This window comes from Primulina eburnea, chromosome 5, assembly GCF_022965805.1.
Source record: "Primulina eburnea isolate SZY01 chromosome 5, ASM2296580v1, whole genome shotgun sequence".
Classification (NCBI taxonomy): Eukaryota; Viridiplantae; Streptophyta; class Magnoliopsida; order Lamiales; family Gesneriaceae; genus Primulina; species Primulina eburnea.
In genome coordinates, this window is record NC_133105.1 from 28,220,625 (window position 1) to 28,234,018 (window position 13,394).

Below are 13,394 nucleotides of genomic sequence, written 5' to 3' on the forward strand. Positions count from 1 at the left end.
TTCCTAGGCATGCAATGCAACCTAACGACTTCTCTAAAGAACAAATCCGCAATGTTTGAAGCATCATCGGTTTTATGACAAGCTATAAAATGTGCCATCTTAGAGAATCTATCCACAACAACAAAAATAGAATCCCTGCCCTTCTTAGTCCTAGGCAACCCCAAAATAAAGTCCATAGAAATGTCAATCCAAGTTCTTTTGAAGAATAGCACGCAAAGGTGTTCCAAAAGTTCTATTGACAACTTCAGTTTCTCGTGCCAAGTTTAGCCCATAAAGTCTTCCAAAAGTAACTCAAGAATTTAACATCGCGACCAGAAACAATATTCCTAGGCATGCAATGCAACCTAACGACTTCTCTAAAGAACAAATCCGCAATGTTTGAAGCATCACCGGTTTTATGACAAGCTATAAAATGTGCCATCTTAGAGAATCTATCCACAACAACAAAAATAGAATCCCTGCCCTTCTTAGTCCTAGGCAACCCCAAAATAAAGTCCATAGAAATGTCAATCCAAGTTCTTTTGAAGAATAGCACGCAAAGGTGTTCCAAAAGTTCTATTGACAACTTCAGTTTGTCGTGCCAAGTTTAGCCCATAAAGTCTTCAAAAAGTAACTGAAGAATTTAACATTGCGACCAGAAACAATAGTCCTAGGCATGCCATGCAACCTAACGACTTCTCTAAAGAACAAAGCCGCCATGTTTGAAGCGTCGTCGGTTTTATGACAAGCTATAAAATGTGCCATCTTAAAGAATCTATCCACAACAACAAAAATAGAATCCCTCCCCTTCTTAGTCCCAGGCAACCCCGAAATAAAGTCCATAGAAATGTCAATCCAAGTTCTTTTTAAGAATAGCACGCAAAAGTGTTCCCAAAGTTCTATTGACAACTTCAGTTTTTCCATCCGTTTGAGGATGACAAGTAGTAGAAAACAACAATTTTGTGCCAAGTTTAGCCCATAAATTATTGCAAAAGTAACTCGAGAATTTAACATCGCGACCAGAAACAATAGTCCTAGGCATGCCATGCAACCTAGCGACTTCTCCAAAGAACAAATCCGCCATGTTTGAAGCATCATCGGTTTTATGACAAGCTATAAAATATGCCATCTTAGAGAATCTATCCACGACAACAAAAATAGAATCCCTCCCCTTCTTAGTCCTAGGCAACCCCAAAATAAAGTCCATAGAAATGTCAATCCAAGTTCTTTTTAAGAATTGCACGCAAAAGTGTTACCAAAGTTCAATTGACAATTCAGTTTTTCCATCCGTTTGAGGATGACAAGTAGTAGAAAACAACAATTTTGTGCCAAGTTTAGCCCATAAAGTCTTCCAAAAGTAACTCAAGTGTAAGGCTCGAGAATTATTGGTTGTCATTGATGTTGACTCGAAGCTATGGTAATGCATGACATTTAGAGTGGAATTTTTGAAGCATGGCCGAAGCCACACCGCCCACGCGGTGCTAGGACTACCGCACCCGCGGTGTAGGTGACAGAAAATTAAGGGAAATGTGCGAAGCAACACCGCACCCGCGGTGCGTGTAAGACCGCACCCGCGGTGGTGAGACCGCACCCGCGGTAATGCAAGCGCCGCACCCGCGGTGATCGACATTTAGGAAAATGCATTGCTGCCGAGAGCACAGCGCACCCGCGCCCTTATGCTACCGCACCCGCGGTAGTGCGTGTCGTTTGAAAAACATGAACACTCGTCCCTTTTAAATGCAATATATGATATGTGTCTTTCATTCCTTCTATTTCAGAATGAGAGAACCGAGAGAGCTTAGAGGGAGGAGCTTTCATTCTTTTGATCTTTAACTTGAGAGTTTGAATGATTTAGCCATCCGATTTATATTCCGAGTTAAGATTTGTGATCCTTGCATCGTTGGCTACGAAAGGATGTAAGTATTGTTCATTTCCAGCATGTTTTGATATTTATGTGTTGAGGAAATTCAGATTTGAGTTCGAATATGTAGTCTTGAGATATAGAGCATCGTATATTCGATGTCAGATTGAGTTTCGGACATAGTATGCTATTGTTTTCGATTTTTCAGCATGTATTGTGTTGAGCATATGCAGATTTCAGCATGTATATTGACGTTAGATGAGATTACGAGTTGATTGTGATTGAGTATGATATTATTGAGCTGAGCGGTATCGAAGAATTACGCCATTACGCCGTCGAATTATGTTGAAACCGATTTCAGCTTTGTATATTGAGTTGCTTGAGATATATATTGATAGAGTACATATCGATTATGCTATTTCAGATTGTATTGGCTATTGTGAACTCAAGCCTTTGACTACGACACAGACAGTACGACAAGAAAGGTATAATTCATGTGGTCACGGGATTGCACAACTCGATTCAGATTTGATACGAGTTTCCCTAAATCACATACTAGATTGTTATTACATTTGATTATGTAATGCCTTGTTTATTGATTTATATTCGAGTCCTGAGATAGGAGAGATTGGCAGAATTGCCAAAACTAGACGTTTCGGTGTATCGACGCATAGGAGCAGATTTGCTATATGTGCAGACCCTCGATACAGAGTTGACCGAAGTCTAGGAATAAGACGTACCGTTGCCCCGAGTGGTTGGGTAGGTAACAGACCGTCTTATTCACACCGGGATCCCTAGATTAGAAATGAGTCGAGTCAAGATTTAAATGTTGAATACAGATTTGTATTCTTCTACATGTTTAGATTTTATTCATGTTACTTGATATATTCTATGCTTTTGTACATGATTATGACATTGCATGCATCCATGTTTTATACTGGGATATGTTCTCATCGGAGTTATCCGGCTGTTGTCGTGTCTGTATGTGTGCATGGAAACAGGTGGGGAAGGATCAGGGTCACGACGAGGAAGAGAGAGTGGATAGCGTGGAGATCTCGGGCGTGGAGGATTCCTAGTGTTTCCTACTGGACTTGTAGCACTTATGTTTGTAGTTGTTATTGAACACTAGTGTATGTTTGTACGCACAGACTTGTATGTACATTAAGTTGTTTAATTTCTATTGAGACATGTGATGATTTCGTTAATACATTTAAATTAATGTTAAAAGCAAAATTTTGACCCACATTTTCGAACAAAGATCCAATTAAATCACAAAAGAATAGAGTTAGAGCCCGGGTCCCCACAACAGGTGGTATCAGAACAGTAGGTTCTGTAGACTGAGATAGAATAGAATGAGCGGGGTAGATCGAGTCATATTCCTTGCTTTTGAGATGCTAGCATGATTTATTGCTTTCCTTATTATATGTTGTGTTGTATTATCTGAATTGATTTACAGCATTTCAAGCCTGAATCAGAACAGATTCTCGATCAGAGTCTATGATCAGAGGAGGGCTGAGACAGATGATATTGATTGTGTACTAATCAGTGTGATAATCATATCTATGCCGCCTAGAAGTATACCACAGCCAGAGCAGGGTAGCACATCAGGTGCACAGATGGATGTTACCGCTACGCCGATGGAGACCTTATTGAAGAGATTTCAGTCTTTCCATCCGCCTACCCTGAAGGGTACAGAGAGTGCAGTAGAGTGCGAGAGCTGGCTTGATGATATCGAGATGTTATTTGAGTCTTTGGCATATACTGATGAGCGACGTGTGAAACTGATAGGGCATCAGATGCAAGAGGTTGCCAAGAGCTGGTGGTTGACTACGAAGTGAGCCTTGGAGCACCGAGGCATTGACATCACGTGGAAAGTCTTCAAGGATGAGTTCTATCAGCGTTTCTTCCCCGTCTCCTACCGGAAAGATAAGGGAGCTGAATTTGCTAATCTGAGACAGGGACAGTGGAACATCGAGGAGTATGTTGCTAAATTCTCTGCATTGCTACGATTTGCACCGCATGTAGCAGGGAACGACGAGGCAGTGGCTGATCAGTTTATCAACGGGCTGAACCCCGATGTCTTTACCTTGGTGAACACGGGCCGGCCTAGTACGCTTTCAGAGGCACTGAACCGAGCGAAGGGAGCAGAGGCTGGCTTGATCAGGCAGCGAGGAGCTTCCTACGGTGTTCAGGGGCAGAGACCGCCACAGCCTACTACCGTACAGTTTCCACCACCTCCTCCTCGTTTTGACAGCGGAGCTAGTGGTAGTGGTAAGAAGGAATTTCTGAAGGCTAAAGGCAAACAGTTTAAGAAATCTGGGAGTAGTTCATCGAGTTCGAGTGGATCTCGACAGAGAGGTCAGGGGTCAGAGTATAGTGGCGCATACTGTGGTTCGTGCGGAGGGAGACATGCGACGGAGCAGTGTCAAGGAGTTCTGGGACGCTTTAACATCTGTAGGCAACAGGGACATTTCGCCAGAGTTTGTCCCCAGAGAGGTGCACAACGATTCCAGAGCACCGGATCATCAGCACCAGTGCCACAGATGGAGAGACAGGCATCTTCTGTACACTCCTTCCAGCCACCCTCTACACAGACCCAGCAGAGACCAGGAGGTAGTCAGACGGTGAGTCAGCCTCCCCGACAGCAGGCACGTGTTTTTGCCCTGACAGAGGAGCAGGCGCAGGAGGCGCCAGATGACGTCATTGCAGGTAACTGTTTTCTTTGCGGTTATCCTGCATATGTGTTGATTGACACAGGTGCATCTCATACATTCATCTCTGAACATTTTGCATTGAGACATGCATTGCCTGTTGAGTCGATGTCTACGGTAGTGTCTATAGCTTCTCCGTTGGGGAGTGGGTTGATATCGGTGACTACTGTTAGGCACTGTATGCTTCAGTTTGAGGGGCATGAGATTGATCTTGATTGTGTAGTACTTGGTTTAGCTGATTTTGACTGTATAGTTGGTATAGACATGTTGACCAAGTACAGGGCCACTGTGGATTGTTTCCACAAGATTGTCAGATTCAGACCCGAGATGACAGATGAGTGGAAATTCTACGGCAAGGGTTCCAGATCTCGGATTCCCTTAGTATCTGCTCTGACTATGAGTAGATTGCTTCAGAGAGGAGCAGAGGGCTTTCTCGTATATTCAGTAGATTTACTGAAGTCGAGCCCAGCATTGGCAGATTTGTCAGTGGTTTGCGAGTTTGCAGATGTTTTTCCTGATGAGATTCCAGGGTTGCCTCCAGTTCGAGAGGTTGATTTCAGCATTGATCTGGTACCAGGCAGTGTTCCTATCTCGAGAGCTCCGTATAGGATGGCACCGATAGAGCTGAAAGAGTTGAAAGCACAGTTGGAAGGTCTTCAGTCCAAGGGATATATCAGACCCAGTGTATCTCCTTGGGGTGCTCCGGTGCTTTTCGTTCGAAAGAAAGATGGTTCGATGCGATTGTGTATTGATTATAGGCAGTTGAACAAGGCAACAGTGAAGAACAAGTATCCTTTGCCTCGCATCGACGACTTGTTTGATCAGCTACAGGGATCTTCTGTATACTCGAAGATCGATTTGAGATCAGGGTATCATCAGCTCCGAGTTAGAGATGTTGATATACCGAAGACTGCATTCCGAACCAGGTATGGACATTACGAGTTTGTTGTTATGCCTTTCGGTTTGACGAATGCACCTGCGGTGTTTATGAGTGTAATGAACCGCATTTTTCAGAGATATTTAGATGATTTTGTGATTGTGTTTATTGACGACATTTTGGTGTATTCGAAGAATTTGACTGAGCATGCAGATCATCTGAGAATTGTACTGAAGACTTTGAGAAAAGAGCAGTTGTATGCCAAACTGTCCAAGTGTGAATTCTGGCTGCGACAGGTTGTCTTCTTGGGGCATATTATATCTGGAGATGGTATGGCGGTAGATCCGAGTAAAGTTGAAGCTGTGATCAGTTGGCCGAGACCGACTTCTGTGCCTGAGATACGCAGTTTCATGGGTCTAGCCGGGTATTATCGTCGTTTTATCCGAGATTTCTCCAGTATAGCGAAGCCTATCACCCAGTTGACACAGAAGAATATACCATTTGTGTGGTCTGAAGATTGTGAAGCCAGTTTTGTAGAATTGAAGAAGAGGCTGACCAGTGCGCCTCTCTTGACGATTCCTTCAGGTACAGGTGAGTTCGTTGTATACTGTGATGCATCTCACAGAGGGCTTGGATGTATTCTTATGCAGCGAGGGCACGTGATAGCGTACGCCTCTAGACAGCTGAAACCGCACGAGACTCGTTACCCGATTCATGATCTTGAATTGGCGGCGATTGTTTTTGCACTCAAGATCTGGCGTCATTATCTTTATGACGAGAAATTTGAGATCTATTCCGATCATAAGAGCCTAAAGTATCTCTTTTCTCAGTCAGAGTTGAATATGAGGCAGCGACGATGGCTTGATCTGCTAAAAGATTTTGATTGCGAGATCAAATACCATCCAGGAAAATCGAATGCAGCGGCAGACGCCTTGAGTCGAAAGGTATGTGCTCTTTCCTTGTCGACTATAGGTGTATCGAGTTTAGTAGAAGATTGTTGCTTGTCTGGATTGACATTTGATACAGAGAGTAGACCGCTGCGACTAGCTGCGATTCAGATTGAGCCAGATCAGATTTCGAGGATCGAAGAAGCACAAAGAACTGATCCGAGTGTTCAGAAGTCGATTGATATGGTCAGAGCTGGACATATCTCATAATGTCAGGTCAGAGATTCTATTCTGTATGTGAATAACCGCTTAGTTGTGCCAGAGGTTCCAGAATTGAGACGACAGATCATGTCAGAGGCACACTGTAGTCGGTTCAGCATTCATCCTGGTGGCAGGAAGATGTACAATGATTTGAAGACACAATTCTGGTGGAAGCAGATGAAGACAGATATTGCAGAATTTGTGTCTAGATGCCTGAATTGCTAGCAGGTGAAGGCAGAAAGAAAGAAGCCCGGAGGTTTACTTCAGAGTTTGTCTGTTCCTGAATGGAAATGGGACCACATTTCCATGGATTTCGTGACGAAGTTACCTCGATCTTCGCGGGGCTGTGACGCGATTTGGGTTGTGATAGACAGACTGACCAAATCAGCGTGCTTTATTCCGTACAGGATGACCTATCGACACGATCAGATGGCAGAGTTGTATGTCAGAGAGGTCGTCAGATTGCACGGTGTGCCGAAGTCGATCGTATCAGATCGTGATCCACGATTTACTTCTCACTTTTGGCACAGCTTACAGCAAGCTTTGGGTACGACTTTACACCTGAGCACTGCTTATCATCCTCAGACGGATGGACAGTCAGAGCGGACTATCCAGACTTTAGAGGACATGCTGAGAGCGGTGGTACTAGATTTTGATACTAGTTGGCAGGATTCATTGCCGTTGTGTGAGTTTTCATACAACAACAGCTATCAGACTAGCATTAAGATGGCACCGTTCGAAGCTTTATACATAAAGAAGTGCAGATCTCCTTTGTACTGGGATGATATCTCTGAGATACCAGAGTTTGGGCCTGATATGATTCGTGAGATGACCGAAAAAGTGAAGATCATTCAGAAACGAATGAAGATGGCACAAGATAGGCAAGCGAAATACGCCAATGTCAGACGCAGACCGTTGGTATTTGAGCAGGGAGACAGAGTATTTTTGAAGATTTCACCTTTCAGAAGCATTGTCAGATTAGGCAAGAAAGGAAAGTTGTCTCCTAGATACGTCGGTCCGTACGAGATCCTTGAGAAGATTGGCAATCGAGCTTACAGACTTGCTCTTCCTCCTTCACTGTCCGGTATACATGATGTGTTTCATGTATCGATGTTGCGCAAATATATGCCGGATGATTCTCATGTCATTCAGCCTGACGAAGCCAAGCTAGATCAGAGCTTGAGCTACGTTGAAAGAATGATACAGATTCTTGATCGGAAAGAAAAGAAGCTCAGGACGAAGACTATTCCGTTAGTGAATATTCAATGGAGTCGTCATGGCATCGAGGAAGCAACTTGGGAGACGGAGTCTGAGATGAGACAGAGGCATCCCGAGTTATTTTTATGATGTGAGTCTTTCTTCCCGTTGTGACTGTACAGTTTTGTATATACTTGCATTATTATTTGCTCATGAGTTCGAGGACGAACTCTCGTCTAAGAGGGGGAGAAATGTAAGGCTCGAGAATTATTGGTTGTCATTGATGTTGACTCGAAGCTATGGTAATGCATGACATTTAGAGTGGAATTTTTGAAGCATGGCCGAAGCCACACCGCCCCCGCGGTGCTAGGACTACCGCACCCGCGGTGTAGGTGACAGAAAATTAAGGGAAATGTGCGAAGCAACACCGCACCCGCGGTGCGTGTAAGACCGCACCCGCGGTGGTGAGACCGCACCCGCGGTAATGCAAGCGCCGCACCCGCGGTGATCGACATTTAGGAAAATGCATTGCTGTCGAGATCACAGCGCACCCGCGCCCTTATGCTACCGCACCCGCGGTAGTGCGTGTCGTTTGAAAAACATGAACACTCGTCCCTTTTGCATGCAATATATGATATGTGTCTTTCATTCCTTCTATTTCAGAATGAGAGAATCGAGAGAGCTTAGAGGGAGGAGCTTTCATTCTTTTGATCTTTAACTTGAGAGTTTGAATGATTTAGCCATCCGATTTATATTCCGAGTTAAGATTTGTGATCCTTGCATCGTTGGCTACGAAAGATGTAAGTATTGTTCATTTCCAGCATGTTTTGATATTTATGTGTAGATGAAATTCAGATTTGAGTTCGAATATGTAGTCTTGAGATATAGAGCATCGTATATTCGATGTCAGATTGAGTTTCGGACACAGTATGCTATTGTTCGATTTTTCAGCATGTATTGTGTTGAGCATATGCAGATTTCAGCATGTATATTGATGTTAGATGAGATTACGAGTTGATTGTGATTGAGTATGATATTATTGAGCTGAGCGGTATCGAAGAATTACGCCATTACGCCGTCGAATTATGTTGAAACCGATTTCAGCTTTGTATATTGAGTTGCTTGAGATATATATTGATAGAGTACATATCGATTATGCTATTTCAGATTGTATTGGCTATTGTGAACTCAAGCCTTTGACTACGACACAGACAGTACGACAAGAAAGGTATAATTCATGTGGTCACGGGATTGCACAACTCGATTCAGATTTGATACGAGTTTCCCTAAATCACATACTAGATTGTTATTACATTTGATTATGTAATGCCTTGTTTATTGATTTATATTCGAGTCCTGAGATAGGAGAGATTGGCAGAATTGCCAAAACTAGACGTTTCGGTGTATCGACGCATAGGAGCAGATTTGCTATATGTGCAGACCCTCGATACAGAGTTGACCGAAGTCTAGGAATAAGACGTACCGTTGCCCCGAGTGGTTGGGTAGGTAACAGACCGTCTTATTCACACCGGGATCCCTAGATTAGAAATGAGTCGAGTCAAGATTTAAATGTTGAATACAGATTTGTATTCTTCTACATGTTTAGATTTTATTCATGTTACTTGATATATTCTATGCTTTTGTACATGATTATGACATTGCATGCATCCATGTTTTATACTGGGATATGTTCTCACCGGAGTTATCCGGCTGTTGTCGTGTCTGTATGTGTGCATGGCAACAGGTGGGGAAGGATCAGGGTCACGACGAGGAAGAGAGAGTGGATAGCGTGGAGATCTCGGGCGTGGAGGATTCCTAGTGTTTCCTACTGGACTTGTAGCACTTATGTTTGTAGTTGTTATTGAACACTAGTGTATGTTTGTAGGCACAGACTTGTATGTACATTACGTTGTTTAATTTCTATTGAGACATGTGATGATTTCGTTAATACATTTAAATTAATGTTAAAAGCAAAATTTTGACCCACATTTTCGAACAAAGATCCAATTAAATCACAAAAGAATAGAGTTAGAGCCCGGGTCCCCACATCAAGAATTTAACATCGCGACCAGAAACAATAGTCCTAGGCATGCCATGCAACCTAACGACTTCCCTAAAGAACAAATCCGCATTGTTTGAAGCATCATCGGTTTTATGACAAGCTATAAAATGTGCCATCTTAGAGAATCTATCCACAACAACAAAAATAGAATCCTTCCCCTTCTTAGTACTAGGCAACCCCAAAATAAAGTCCATAGAAATGACAATCCAAGTTCTTTTTAAGAATAGCACGCAAAGGTGTTCCTAAAGTTCTATTGACAACTTCAGTTTGTCGTGCCAAGTTTAGCCCATAAAGTCTTCCAAAAGTAACTCAAGAATTTAACATCGCGACCAGAAACAATAGTCCTAGGCATGCCATGCCACCTAACGAGTTCTCTAAAGAACAAATCCGCAATGTTTGAAGCATCATCGGTTTTATGACAAGCTATAAAATTTGCCATCTTAGATAATCTATCCACTACAACAAAAATAGAATCCCTGCCCTTCTTAGTCCTAGGCAACCCCAAAATAAAGTCCATAGAAATTTCAATCCAAGTTCTTTTGAAGAATAGCACGCAAAGGTGTTCCCAAAGTTATATTGACAACTTCAGTTTGTCGTGCCAAGTTTAGCCCATAAAGTCTTCAAAAAGTAACTGAAGAATTTAACATCGCGACCAGAAACAATAAGCCTAGGCATGCCATGCAACCTAACGACTTCTCTAAAGAACAAATCCGCCATGTTTGAAGCGTCATCGGTTTTATGACAAGCTATAAAATGTGCCATCTTAGAGAATCTATCCACAACAACAAAATTAGAATCCCTGCCCTTCTTAGTCCTAGGCAACCCCAAAATAAAGTCCATAGAAATTTCAATCCAAGTTCTTTTGAAGAATAGCACGCAAAGGTGTTCCCAAAGTTATATTGACAACTTCAGTTTGTCGTGCCAAGTTTAGCCCATAAAGTCTTCCAAAAGTAACTGAAGAATTTAACATCGCGACCAGAAACAATAGTCCTAGGCATGCCATGCAACCTAACGACTTCTCTAAAGAACAAATCCGCCATGTTTGAAGCGTCATCGGTTTTATGACATGCTATAAAATGTGCCATCTTAAAGAATCTATCCACAACAACAAAAATAGAATCTCTCCCCTTCTTAGTCCCAGGCGACCCCAAAATAAAGTCTATAGAAATGTCAATCCAAGTTCTTTTTATGAATTGCACGCAAAAGTGTTCCAAAAGTTCTATTGACAACTTCAGTTTTTCCATCCGTTTGAGGATGACAAGTAGTATAAAACAACAATTTTGTGCCAAGTTTAGACCATAAAGTCTTCCAAAAGTAACTCAAGAATTTAACATCGCGACCAGAAACAATAGTCATAGGCATGCCATGCAACCTAACGACTTCTTTGAAGAACAAATCCGCAATGTTTGAAGCATCATCGGTTTTATGACAAGCTATAAAATGTTCCATCTTAGAGAATCTATCCACAACAACAAAAATAGAATCCCTCCCCTTCTTAGTCCTAGGCAACCCCAAAATAAAGTCCATAGAAATGTAAATCCAAGTTCTTTTGAAGATTACCACGCAAAGGTGTTCCCAAAGTTCTATTGACAACTTCAGTTCGTCGTGCCAAGTTTAGCCCATAAAGTCTTCCAAAAGTAACTGAAGAATTTAACATTGCGACCAGAAACAATAGTCCTAGGCATGCCATGCAACCTAACGACTTCTCTAAAGAACAAATCCGCCATGTTTGAAGCGTCATCGGTTTTATGACAAGCTATAAAATGTGCCATCTTAAAGAATCTATCCACAACAACAAAAATAGAATCCCTCCCCTTCTTAGTCCCAGGCAACCCCGAAATAAAGTCCATAGAAATGTCAATCCAAGTTCTTTTTAAGAATAGCACGCAAAAGTGTTCCCAAAGTTCTATTGACAACTTCAGTTTTTCCATCCGTTTGAGGATGACAAGTAGTAGAAAACAACAATTTTGTGCCAAGTTTAGCCCATAAAGTATTGCAAAAGTAACTCGAGAATTTAACATCGCGACCAGAAACAATAGTCCTAGGCATGCCATGCAACCTAGCGACTTCTCCAAAGAACAAATCCGCCATGTTTGAAGCATCATCGGTTTTATGACAAGCTATAAAATATGCCATCTTAGAGAATCTATCCACGACAACAAAAATAGAATCCCTCCCCATCTTAGTCCTAGGCAACCCCAAAATAAAGTCCATAGAAATGTCAATCCAAGTTCTTTTTACGAATTGCACGCAAAAGTGTTACCAAAGTTCTATTGACAATTCAGTTTTTCCATCCGTTTGAGGATGACAAGTAGTAGAAAACAACAATTTTGTGCCAAGTTTAGCCCATAAAGTCTTCCAAAAGTAACTCAAGAATTTAACATCACGACCAGAAACAATAGTCCTAGGCATGCCATGCAACCTAACGACTTCCCTAAAGAACAAATCCGCATTGTTTGAAGCATCATCGGTTTTATGACAAGCTATAAAATGTGCCATCTTAGAGAATCTATCCACAACAACAAAAATAGAATCCTTCCCCTTCTTAGTACTAGGCAACCCCAAAATAAAGTCCATAGAAATGACAATCCAAGTTCTTTTTAAGAATAGCACGCAAAGGTGTTCCTAAAGTTCTATTGACAACTTCAGTTTGTCGTGCCAAGTTTAGCCCATAAATTCTTCCAAAAGTAACTCAAGAATTTAACATCGCGACCAGAAACAATAGTCCTAGGCATGCCATGCAACCTAACGACTTCTCTAAAGAACAAATCCGCAATGTTTGAAGCATCATCGGTTTTATGACAAGCTATAAAATTTACCATCTTAGAGAATCTATCCACTACAACAAAAATAGAATCCCTGCCCTTCTTAGTCCTAGGCAACCCCAAAATAAAGTCCATAGAAATTTCAATCCAAGTTCTTTTGAAGAATAGCACGCAAAGGTGTTCCCAAAGTTCTATTGACAACTTCAGTTTGTCGTGCCAAGTTTAGCCCATAAAGTCTTCAAAAAGTAACTGAAGAATTTAACATCGCGACCAGAAACAATAGTCCTAGGCATGCCATGCAACCTAACGACTTCTCTAAAGAACAAATCCGCCATGTTTGAGGCGTCATCGGTTTTATGACAAGCTATAAAATGTGCCATCTTAGAGAATCTATCCACAACAACAAAAATAGAATCCCTGCCCTTCTTAGTCCTAGGCAACCCCAAAATAAAGTCCATAGAAATGTCAATCCAAGTTCTTTTGAATAATAGCATGCAAAGGTGTTCCCAAAGTTCAATTGACAACTTCAGTTTGTCGTGTCAAGTTTAGCCCATAAAGTCTTCAAAAAGTAACTGAAGAATTTAACATCGCGACCAGAAACAATAGTCCTAGGCATGCCATGCAACCTAACGACTTCTCTAAAGAACAAATCCGCCATGTTTGAAGCGTCATCGGTTTTATGACATGCTATAAAATGTGCCATCTTAAAGAATCTATCCACAACAACAAAAATAGAATCTCTCCCCTTCTTAGTCCCAGGCGACCCCAAAATAAAGTCCATAGAAATGTCAATC